Source organism: Sabethes cyaneus, chromosome 3 (assembly GCF_943734655.1).
Source record: "Sabethes cyaneus chromosome 3, idSabCyanKW18_F2, whole genome shotgun sequence".
Classification (NCBI taxonomy): Eukaryota; Metazoa; Arthropoda; class Insecta; order Diptera; family Culicidae; genus Sabethes; species Sabethes cyaneus.
Window position 1 is genome coordinate 176,279,800 of NC_071355.1, and position 13,269 is coordinate 176,293,068.

A 13,269-nucleotide genomic window follows, 5' to 3' on the forward strand; every position below is an offset into this window, starting at 1 on the left:
GTGAAGAAAAAGGAAATATCTATCAGGCGTATCATTTTTAACCTTAAAACCACATGATATATGAATAAATGGTTTTACAGTACATAACACATTCAATTCTTATGTAGTTGATATCAGGAAAACGAGCACTTGATTAGCGATTACATACATAACAAAAATGTTAGTTAGCACTTCCATTGGTCAGAAGTGGATAATCCCTGCGAAAGATTTTATACTATTTGCGAATTAGATACAGATTAGTACCATACTAACAGACAGAAACAAATACCATGCAATCGTTTCTGCAAAATCATGGCAATATCTCGAATATTTTTTTTTATTTCATGTTTGTTACGTAAACACCAATTTAACTCTTGACTTGCGTGCAGTGTGCAAATAGATGTCCTTGGTTCGTATACTTACTCACACTGTTGAAACTGACGGAACACAAACGGGACTAAATCGCTTACAAACGTTCGTCCTTCATTCGTTTGATGCTTCACAATACGATGGCAATGATTGAGCAATTCGTATCATCGAGCAGCAGAAACATGATATATGCAATGCTCAGCCGTCCAGTGACACAATCAAGCGATACGACGGGGGCGGCTGGCGAGTTATCACGCACGATCTCCAACTCCTAGTGAACGCACAAAAAAATTCTAGCAAATCTGAGAGGATGTAAACACTTTATATAGGCAACACATTCAGCCAAACACGACGGCACGCATTTATGTGTGACATTCGTAGAGATATAAGCCTATTCCCGACTGTTTAATCAAACATACCCAACAAGCGTGCAGTAGCTCACACACTGGCCGGAAGGTTCACAGTGAAAAGAAAATATTTGTTTTTCGCTTGTCAGTTTGTTCCTCTGCGATGTCACTGAATTTTACACTTTTTATAACACTGCACTCACTGGCTGGCTCCGAGACCGTCCTCTGGCGGTTTTGCCGCCAACGATTTATTCAGCCCGTTGATTGCGGAAACAGATGTTCACTTCAGTGGAGTGTTCATAAAGTTTGGCGGCTAAAAGAGACGTTGATCTGGAAAAATTAAAAATAAAACGCGTGATGAATGGAAACAATTTAATCTGTTAGTAGACGGAATATGAGTATTAACCCTTAATTCTAGTATATGAATATATTAAAATTCTCATTCTACACACTACACTTTAAATTTACCCTAACTCTGCTTAATAAATTTTTATGCAGCTGTTGGAAATCTGAGCCACTCACTAATTGTTTGCCGAAATTTAAGTATCAAGATTAAAAGTAACCATTAAAGTAACTACTGAAAAGTTGAAACACATCGAATGGTGAGAAATGGAAACTGCAGCAAAACCAAAAAAGCAAAACGCTGAATTAAAGGATGCCCACTGTAAAATTGCAACACACTCAAATTGTTCTAAGTTTTGGAACGTTGGGTAAAATCCATTGAAAATTTGCATGGAGAAAGTTCAAAGTGCATTGTTTATACTGTGTGAATCCTTTTATCAGGTGCGCAAAGATATGAAAAATGCCGTCGAAAGAACAGCTCGTTTGCGAAAAGATTCTGCACAAGTACATCGAAAATCACAATCTGTCACATCGTGCCATCGGCAAAAAGTTGGGAATCTCAATTTCTACCTACTGCAAAGGATAAGTTTGATATTCCAAAGAACTTCCGAAAACAAAAAATGCTCCGAAATTCTTAATTTGGCAAGCAATTTGTTCATGTGGAAAGCGGAGTACTTTCGCGACCCCAGGTACCATAAACATTGACAGGTGTGTTTGAATCGTTTGAATGAGTGTCTCCAAAAGCGATTTCTTCCTCTTCTGAAGTCTTACAACTGTCCTACGATCTTCTGGTAGAATTTGACTTCATGCCATTGTGCAAAGTCCGTGCTGAAGTGGCATAAGGTAAATAATGTCGATTTCGTGCCGAAAGACCATAATCCCTCAAATACACCGATGCTGCGGCCAATCGAGAAATACTAGGCTATTACGAAGCAGAATCTTCTGAAACATCCTAAAGTAGTCAAAACAGTTGAAGAAGAGAAGAAAGTATGGGTAAATATGTAAACCAAGTCGATTTTGAGGTTGTACAAAACAAGCATTCGGATACGGAGGCGAAATTTAATAAAATAAAATTTTACCGTGGACACCCTTTAAACTAAAACACTTCTTTTTGGTTGTCGTCTATTTTGGCTTTCATACCTGAAAGGCGGCCAGAAGGCCGCTGATATCGGCCGATATTTGGAATAAAAATTTCCAAAGAAACGAACAAAAATTGAAAATTAATTTTCAACTCTACATTTAAGAGAAAAAATTATTACTAAATAAAGGCCTAATTTTCCTCTAATGTTACTTTCATAGGACGCATTTTTTCTATTGCCATTTTATCAACACCGGGAGTGTCTGACAGTTTAACTCTTCGTGTGAATATACTTATTTCTACAGCCTCGAGACAGACGCTTTCATTTTGGAACCATTCATAGTACGTTGAAAAGTACCGCGGCGCGCTTCACAATTTATAGTTTCTTCATGCGAGCAAAAAGATCTGCCGCGGGCGTATCGATACAGATAATTGTTGAAAAAGTACCGCAATCACTGATTGAATCACGCTGACAATTTGTGGCACCAAACTGTGCGACGTGATTGCATCAGTCAGTATAAAATAGAGCCCATTCGTCGACGCTTCTAGATTGAATGCCTTCCGGCAGTGCTGACACTATTTGTTCCAAGTGTCAGAAATGCATGCCCTGACATGCCCGGAATGACAGACGTTTTAATTTGTTCTGTTAATCAATCTGTTGCATCGAAATAATTATAGTTTTCGTATTACCGTTTGAATTAAAAGTTCAAAATCATCCTCGGGTCACCTAACAGTGAATGTATAGACTGTCTCAAAATATGGCATTATCAACAATAAACGATATTAATTTGAAAATATGAATATTTTAATAGTAAAGCAAATAGTTAATGTTCGCCACAGCAAAAAGCCTAATTAAAATTATGGTTGCACTTGAAACAAAATTTTCAACGGTTTCAAATCGAACTTGTGATGTTTTCATCTCTATATATACTACAATACCGTTGCCTCCCTCGAAAAACATAATTAAGCACAATAATAATCAAAACAATATTTAACTCAGTTTCCACCAGCTCTCGCTGTTATGTTGGAGTGAAATTTTTGCCTTTCCTCGACACGGATGGGAAAAATGAATAAAAATGCGTCATGATTGCTCGCTGGGAACATAATTTAATTTGGTGCCTCATAATAATCATAATATCTGTACTGACATGGAAAACCCTGCTGCCGTCCGATGATGGGATGAGTACGCGCCATTCGGATATAACGTTGCGTTAGAAAGAAACAAAAGTCCTTTTCTCTTCCAATTTGCGTTATATTGTTGCGTTTCACTTATCATTTAAAAACATATTTTATCACCGCTTTAATGCTTACGATTGCCAAAAGACGATTACGATAATGTATGTCTGCTACAATGTACGTAAGCCATAATGTACCATATTTGTCTCGGTTGGCGTGTTATTTTATACTTTTTTACTGAAATTTTTAGATATATCTTACTTAGGTATAGGTAACAAAAAACCAGTCACAAACTTTGACCGCCTGGACATAGCTCGAAAACAGCAGAAAGCGACTTCGATGAGCGTGAGTTGGTATGAGTACTAGGCGGGGACACACAGCCCAAGCAGCAATTTGAATTTTTATTACGTTCCTCTAGTGGTTTTCATGACCAATTTTATAAAACCGCTAATAAAACTGTGAGCTCCACTAGAACTTTCAGATGATCACTATAAAACTGCCTTCCGACCAAGTGGCCCACTCTTATAACCTCTACTAGTTGTATAATGCTCTGCTGAAAGTAGCCATAAAACCGATTAAGCTTTTCACTGTTTGACAGCCACCGCCATAGTTTCATGAAGCTTTTCGCTTTGTTCTACAAAGCTATACAGCATAAATCTTGCTCTGGTAAAAAGCTAAATCATCCTTATCGATTTCATTCATAGCGACTATAATAAGATATCCGATAGAATAAATTTTCATTAGTTTCCGTAGTTGTGTAGCATATGCACATTAAATTTTTTCGTGCAATTTGGTATGATAGGTAGATAAAATCAACAGGTTGTCGATATTTTGCAATTTTTGAAAACTAGTTGTTTTAGCAAAATAAATATATCCAGTTAGTCAATCTCAATTTCTAACAACATTTTAGTTGCTTCCTGTGATATGGAAACTGATTGATAATAACTTTTCTTGTGCAACTTACAGTTTGCTTTGATGAAGCTTTGTTTGCGGGACAAAAGAAATACTAGAATTTGGCAATACGACCTCGCATAAAAAATGTTTCCGGTGTTGAACTCTAATATTCTTCTTAATAGCAGCAATAAATCTGTTTGTTCAGGATGTTACCATATTAATCACTTTTATCACAAGTTTGATAAGTAACCACAATAAGATCAATTCTGTATAGATACGCCATATTGTATTTAGCTTTCGCACGAAACAAATGTTTTAAATTAACGTAATAAACCAAACTATGTATTTGAATAGATAGATTAGATTATAATGAGAAGGTATGACTAACTATTAATCCTCTAACACCGCCTGTAAACGGCCTTCGCTTTCAAATTTATTTTGTATTAACAATATGAAAGCTGTGTTCAGAACAGATTTCTTCACATTATGATAAGAGTTCAAGAGTTATAATCTTTCAAATATGAGAATTCAGGAAAATTGCATAAAAAATATTGCGCGAATATTCCCCTATTTTACTTTTAAAGAAAAAGGACATCTAGAACAATATGATTGACCTTAAAAATTTTCTACGAGTAATTTACATGATTCATTTTAATTTTCTAATGAATATGAATTGAAAATAATATCTGGGTAGAGCGTGAAACATGAAAAACGAAAAAGAGAAATTGGACTACTTCTTACCTCTTGATCCCCTAGATAACTATTTTTGCATGAAAACCATAACTTGAGCTTCTTTTGAGTGTCCTTTCATGAAAAAATAGTCATTAGCTTGATCGCATCGTTTTTACGATGTTGTTCGTTTAAGGGTTAATCTATACCTATAAAAAACGATTTCTGTCTGTCTGTCTGTCCCTGTGTTCCTTTTAGAATCGAAAACTACTGAACCGATCGGCGTGAAAATTTACATATAGGGGTTTCTGGGGTCAGGGAAGATTCTTATGATGGTTAGAGACCCCTCCTCTCACTAAGAGGGGGGCTCCCATAGAAATGAAACACAAATTTCTGCATAACTCGAGAATTAATCAAAAATGGAACAAAATTTTACATATGGGTGTTTTTGGAGACAAGAATTTTTTCTATGGTGAATTGAGACCCCTCCCCTCTTTAGAAGGGGAGTTATGACTCCTCTCCCCTTTAAGAGGGGGGCTTCCATACAAATGAAATACAAATTTCCTCATAACTCGAGAACTAATCAAGCAAATAGAACCAAATTTGGCATGTAAAGGTTTTTGGAGGCAAGATTTTTTTTTATGATGAATTAGGACCCCTCCAGTTTTTTAGGAGAGGGGGCTCCCATACAAATGAAATACAAATTTCCTCATAACTTTAGAACTAATCAAGCAAGTGAAACTAAACTTGGCATGTGGGTGTTTTGGGAGGGAAATTCTTTTTCTATGGTGCATAGAGATCCCTCCCCTCTTCAGGAGGGAAATTATGACCCCTCCCCCCTATAAAAGGAGATGCTCCCATACAAATGAAATACAGTGGTATTCCGATTATATCTACAGCTGATTTAATCTACACCCGTTTTTAGGTACCCCCGATTTTGTCTACCATTTTGACCCGTTTTTATCTATCTTTTTTCAAAGTTGTCATTTCAAGCACGCGGCATGAAAATTTGGAAGATTTCATGAATTTATGCATAACAGGGAGTATTTCTTTGTATTTTATAGTTAACTTCTGTGATATGTAGTTATACACAGAATGTGTATAAAAATGCTATAGTAAAATACGCAAAGTAACATCCATTTATTTTGTAATATTGTTATTGTTAATATTTCATGATCTTCACAGTTGGCCTCGAGGTATGCTGCTGGCCAAATAAGCTAGTCGTCGTATGTTCGAATCTGGAGTGCGAGAGGCTGTTAGAGTGAATATAATCGCTGCAACTGGCCCTCCAATTGTCCTGTAGTCAAACAGCTGGCTGCGAAGTCTGTCGTACAAAAACAGAATGTCAAGTTTCGATAACGGAATGTAGCACCTAGGCTCTGCTTTGCTTTGCATAACGATCCTTTGCGAGATTTTTCTATACCGTAACGCTAACAGGCACATCCCGTTTCCGCTAGGAACTATGGTTTATTAACCATTCTTTCCTTGAAAATTCTTAAATTTTGAACCATTGAACCGATTTTAATGATTTTCTTGCCGCCTAAAAGGTATTTTAATGAGCTTTTCAGAAAAAAACAATAAACTGACGTTGAAAGTTTTTTATGATTGCAGAAACATTTTTTGTAAGAGCATTGAAACTCTTAAAATCACTTAAAGCATTTAAAATAATAAATAATAATATTTTTTATGTTTTCGTTATACTTTCAATGGCAAGCTAGTTGTTTACATAAGGTATCAAAAAACAGATATGTAACATTTTTAGTTTTTGAGATACTCTTTTTTAAAGAAATAAATTTTTGAAAATTCAATGGACTTTTTTTTTCCTTGTTGGGGACCTTGGACCACTGCGATTCAATGGACTTGCAAGGTGTTTTATTTTAGAGATGCATTTCTTTGATTACAAGTAAAAACAAAACCCATGCGTCTCCATTGTATTCTCGACGCTTTATGAAAACTTAGAGTTTCTCTGGTCTGCACACCATGGAAAAACAAAAAGCGAATGTATTCAATGTCTTTGCGATCATAAAAAAACTTTGGGTCTCAGTCAAATATTTTTTTCTGAAAAGCTCTTTAAAATAGTTTCCATGTGGCATTACCATTATCCCCCAGGTTTCGGCTCAGTGAGATCAAACCGAAGCCGTACCTAAGAAAAAATCCATAATTTTTCAGAGGAGGTGTCTTTGGAGAAGTTTATTTATAAAATAGATCGTATCTTGTTACAGTATTAGGGTGACAGTGAATTAATCTATTAGGGTGTATATCACTTTTGTTTTCTTAAATGTATTCAAATACGTTTTAATGGAGTGATATTGTTACTGGAAATAATCTACATCCCTAAATTATCGAGAATTCTGGAAATAGACGATTGCAATGTGACAGAAAGTCTAGTTTAAGTCATATGCGTATGATTTTTATATTGGATTTTATAGGAATGATTAACCCCTTAAGCCCCACACTTTTCCCAGCAGGGATAGAAAGTTGAAACTTTCAGGAAAATTCTCTTTTAGGTCAACTAAGAAAAAGCCGCTGACATGTATTTTTAATTTTGTCCCTGTGTCCCACAACGCTACGTTGCGAAAACGCAACGCTGGGCGTTAAGGGTATACCGTTTTTGCATACCTTCATTATTATGCATATAAATGCTTCATACTTTTTTACCGTTAAATCAAATTTGGGATTTTTTTTTTTGTGATTTTGAGTATTAATAAAGATTAAATGAACGACTTAGAGTATTACATGTTATGTTTTATGATAGATATCGAAACATTTGGGTTGGAGACCATCTTTGCACTAGACGCATTGTATGCAGTTTGAATGCTAAATGCTAAATGATTAAATGCCTACCAACACGTTCCGGAAAGGTTGTAATATTAAATTTGGGTCTATGAAACTGTCGTTGCCATCACTCAATTCCTCCAGATATTCCGGAGACAAAGGTAGTTTAACAATTTTATTACGCTCTTATCACAACGGCTTCTCCATCTGCCATCAGTGTTTAAAGCTGCGAATTCTAAGTTATATAAACTTTTATAATGTTTCCGGAATATGTTAAATAAGCGAAAGATAAGATTTACATTCATTTGTTTACTAAAAAGCAACGATATCAAATGAAACACCGTAGCGAACGAACGAAAACAAACGTTCCCGTTGCAAATTTTGAATATCGTTACTTCCTAGCGTTGCGTTTTCGCAACGCAAAGCTCCAAACCTATCTTAAAATTACAAAAATAATCAAAATTATGAAACAAAGTTTTTTTTGGCAAGCAACCGATTCTTACTAACACTGATTGATAGCTCAGGCGTTAAAAGAGGTAAAATCGAGTTTTATGAGCATTTTTCTTTAACTGTCTGAAAAATAGCAAAACCTGTTGTTTTGTCACAGCTGTAATTATGTTACATGTAGCATCTGACCTTTGACCAAAAACAGGTCGATTAGAATTTTTTCCAATCTTTCTTTGTTTCTCGGGGTCCAAGTTGATAGGGTCATTTTCTAATTCTCGTCGTAATAAGGAAAGCCATTCTAATTTTCATCATTTGCTGGATGGATTTAGTGAATACTCCAAAAGTTCTTGTACTGATTTGACTAAAACACACTTACCTTCCGATCCGTGAACTTTGAAATCACTGAAAAGCGACTATCAAAGCATATTATTGAAATTACGCAACTGACTGCATTACTAAAATTCGTCGTACCGTTTTAAAATCCGTCCAACAAAATTTTTCATCGTCCGAACTAAAAATCACAACAATGTTTACGAAGCTAACGCGCATGTATTTGTGTAGGACGGCATGACAAATGTTATTCTGCTAAATTTCTGCAGGTCGGGCAAGTTTTCCTGGCTGTAGAATAACGACAATGCCTTGCGTGAGTTATTTTCATTTATGAATGACGGAAATTAAAACGATTAGTCGACATTGTCTTCTTCGTCGCACGAAAAAACGTAGGAAATTTGGCTGGTAGGACTTCTTTAATGATAAAAAACATTTGAATAGATCTCAGCTCACTTTGATTGATTGCGTATGATAGACAACTAACTAAAATATTAGGGAATAACTAGTTTTGCATTGTGTGTCATAAAAATGGTGATATTTTTAATAATTTGTGTTGGACAGGACGGGAATAGGCAATTACGACGATGTAGCAACATACCCTATCTTAAATCGGGCCTTCTCTATAATCGAATGAAAGTGCGTTGCGTTTTCGCAACGCTGGGAGGAAATGGGTTAAAATATGCCAAAGCTAAGTGAAGAATAAATTGTTTTACTCTTATATAATTTATTACTGTAACAGTACAGAGAATTGTTATATTTAATTATGCATTAATCGTATATAAAATAATTTGAGTGTAAAAATATCTTCTGGAATTTGCGTTTTACTATACACTCAGCGGTTCCCAAATGGGGGTTCGCTACAAGTTTCAGGGGGTTCGCGAAAAATTTGACAGTAATGGCGGACAATTTTATTTGATGTGTAAGATGAGACGAGAGATGTCAAACCAGTGCAAGTTAGATACGAATTAGTTTGGAGTCATTGTTGCATTTACCCGTCACCAGCAGAATTTCAGATGAAATATTGAGGATGATCGTTAAGCGGAGACATGCGAAAGTCAACATTGAGGGGGCGTCAGCCAGAGTGGCTAAGGTAGCAGCCCATCAACGATGTGGAACTGGAGAAAAATTCGCGCAGGGCCTGTTTATTGATTTCAAAAAGTAAATCTTGAAAGCACCTGGGGCGCATTTTTAATTGTAAGTCGCATTGATAGTAAGTCGAATTGTAGAATTGTAATTGAAACGAATTGTACTTTGAATTTGTGAATTGTAGAACTGTAATTGAATAAAATTGTACCCTGAAACCCTTTGACAATGCAGCAATGATAGGACTCTGATTTGGCCGACATTGGGGAAGGGGGAAGTTTACCAAGTCTATAAACACATGGATCGATGTTGCCTTTGCGGGTCTTCGAAATGTTTGACGCTCAAATCAAAGCCCCCATCGATGATATCACTAGTGCTAAATACAAACAGGAACTCGGAAGCATAGATGAAAGCAGATCGGGCATACCTTGAAAACAGGAGCGAATGGGTTTGATTGAGTTCTTTTGTGACAGCTCACTCGATGAAGAATTTTTATGACATGTAAGCAGTTGCTTACATTTAAGTAAAAAACAGTACGCTCTTTCATGCGAGGAAGCACAGAAATAGCGGCGACAATAAACATAAATATGAAAATACTTGCTAGTTGAGTTTTTACAGAGTTTACCATAAAAATTGGTCGAACACTTGAATAGGGCGGACCAAATTTTTACCATCCAGCAGAACTTCCAGAAATGTCAGTAGTACAACGTGCCCAGGTATCACATTTTTATTGACTTCAAAGCAGCATACGATACAGTCGATCGGCTATGGCAGATACACAAACATGGGTTTTCGCATAAACCATCGCGATTGATCAGAGCTACATTGGATTGAGTGATGCATTACGTGCGCATTTCGGGGGCACTCTCGAGTCCCTCCGAGATGCTGGGAAGGTTGAGTGAGACAAAGTGACGGCTAATCCTGTGTGCTTTTCAACATCACTCTTAATGGTGTGATCCAAAGAGCGAGCATCGAAATGCTCGGCACCGGCACCAGCAACAGACCCTACGTGCAAGATAGCTTGACCAAATCGAAAGCGACTTGCGACGGCAAGACTAAGCGACATCTGGATGATCACCAGAGCCAGAGCGAGACTCATAGGAAATTGGTGACGAGTGACCCAGAATCGAGTCGAATGAAGACGACTGCTTGAAATATCACGAGCCAGCTCGGCTCTACGCGGACGATGATGATGACGACATTTTTGTTTATTGTTTTTAAAGAAGGAATTCTTGATAACCTATTTTGGTCAATGTTCTTCAACAAAATGTTACACATAAAGTCATATAAATTGGGGGGTACATTTTTTTGTGAAAGGGGTACATTTTTTTTCGTCAAGGGGTTCTCGGACAAAAAAAGGTTGGGAACCGCTGCTATACACGATACAATCGTTGGAGGCTGTCCACAATGGGTAGATTGTTCTATCTTTTGTCTGAAACTATGTCGATTAGAAATACAAAGTCTGAAGTTTTTAGAGCGTCTTAGTAGAATACGAAACCTGGAAATTAAATAAAAAGAAAACTTATCCCTATACTTATCCTTACTGTTAGTTCGAAAACAGACACTGAGGAAGCCTGCAAGTCGTAGGCGAAATACGTATCTGTCAAGAATAAATATACATAGTAGAATTAAATTGGATAACTTTTCTTTTTATTTAATTTCCAGGAATACAAAGTCATAATTCTATAAGTCACCATCGGAAAAAAATCATTTATGGATAAAAAATTATTGCCACTAAAATTGTCTAGAATGAGAAGTTCACATAGGAAATAAACCATATTTTTAAAAACAAAAAAAAAATCGCACATAAAAGGATTTGGTATACATTTATTTGTTCTCTCTAGTTGAGTCGAATTTTGTGATTATACAATTATTCATGCTGCTCATAATTTAACATTACTTCGTTTTTCACATATATCTCAAGCAAACTTTTTCAGCATGTCACATTAATGCGTTTTTAGTCATTGTAAGGGTTTTAATCATATGTATATAGACTCAGAGAAACATTGTTTATTCTAATTAGTAGTTCATAATTTATTCACAACTCGCGGCCCTTGATTGAAAAATATACTATACCATAACAAATTTAAACATCCATAAATATTCGCTAATTGTGTTGAATGTTCATTAAGCACCTATCCTAGCTGAGACGGTCTAGCCCGCAAATATATTTACCTCATAAAATATATGAAATCCAAAAGCACTCGCCACCGCTACATACGACGAGAGCATTATCCAACTAATCCCCTAATGACTAATTTGTAACTGTAGCGTTCGGTTGCACATCAGTGCATTTGTCACGTCGAGAACTTCTCTGTCGACCTGTTCCCACCACTTCTGAGCACCACTTCACATCTAAATTTAACCGAGTGCCGTGTAATGATCCCTCTTTCTCTCTCTCACCATAAACACTTAAATCATTATCCTCACGTTATGGAGCATAAATGTCGCTACCACTGACATGCACTTCCTATTTTCGCATCTATCCTCCTGCCCGCACGCGGCGAAACTCAGATACGTTTACTGTCGCGTTTTTTTTTTCTTCCTTGCAGCCAGGCTAAAGTATCACCGTGCGCTCTTTATCCTGATCTCATAAATATCATGTGCACGCTTCATATGCCTCACATGCAGTGCTCTTCATTCGCTCCTGCATCCGAAACGGACGCCTGTGAGTTGTTATTTACACTCTTGCTTCCGTTTAGATGCACTTGCACAAATCGTTCCACAGTCGACCGCAAACGGGAGGATCTGTCAGTAGCTGCGGAATTAAATATCGCGTCGTAGAAAGGTCGTTAATGTCGATTTTTCGAGTACACTACCTTCGATTTCCATACGACAACCTACCGGTTTGAATCGCGCTCTACGACTGACGTTCAAAGGAACGGCACGGGCACAGTTTGGGCCTGCTTGCCGTCAGAACATAACAACAAGTTTTCCCTCCCCCAACTGCGATCGGCTGGATGAGAATATTTTTCCAAGAGCAGCGGCGATGCAGGCGGGTGAATATTTTTCCGTGTTCGTGAGGTGGATTTCCCGCGAGGCGCGAAATGTTTTCATCAGCTGACTGATACGGATGAACTGTGAGAGGAAATGAAGCTGAATGTTTGAGAGAACACAAGAATCAACGAATGAACAGATTTTCAGCATGCGCAGTATGCTGTTGGAAAGCGATTCCGATCATATGTTGTGGTAGAAAAGTTTTCACAGTCCACCCAGTAAGAACAGTACTGTTTTGGGAACCAGAGCTGATTATGCGAGTCGCTGTTGTTGTTTTTAAAGTATAGTATATAAATTTTCTAATGATCGAACAGGATTGACTTTTTTTGCAAAATAATGCAATGCTTTTTGCAAGTGAAAAACTACAAAAATTTATTATCAAGCTTATTTCCGTGGTATTTTTTTAACGTGGTATTTCGATATTCATATCAAGCAGATACTATTACAATGAAGAGCATTTTTATTTCTTAACCTGATTTTTTCGCTTTTCTGTCTAAAACTCAAGCTGTTGTCTAATGTACATTGTATTTATCCATTCCATGACATGAAACTACATTGCTATTTCTTGGTCCTTTTGAAAAGTTATGTGAGATTTATTTCTTATCCTGACATGCTGGCATGTCTCATAAATTTCAACGAGCAAATGTCAGTTAACTATCTAATATCAATGGAAACCGATTCGTATATTAACATTAACATTTTAGTAACATTTAGTAGACCTTTTTCAAATGTGAAGTAAGATATGTTTCAATTTGTTTGTAATTTAGTGGAGATGTACATATT

General features: G+C 36.6%; 1 protein-coding gene across 1 annotated transcript in view; it reads right to left on the reverse strand.

The window, feature by feature from the left end:
• The window catches only part of LOC128741609 (uncharacterized), a 112,815-nt gene extending 100,494 nt beyond the window's left edge, over nucleotides 1-12,321 (reverse strand). Inside the window, exons 1-2 of the mRNA XM_053837549.1 lie at nucleotides 11,665-12,321; nucleotides 403-1,025 (exon numbers count right to left, since the gene is read on the reverse strand). The gene's annotated coding sequence lies outside the window, so the exon portion shown is untranslated. The remainder of the gene's footprint in view (nucleotides 1-402; nucleotides 1,026-11,664) is intronic.
• Nucleotides 12,322-13,269: the final 948 nt, after the last annotated feature.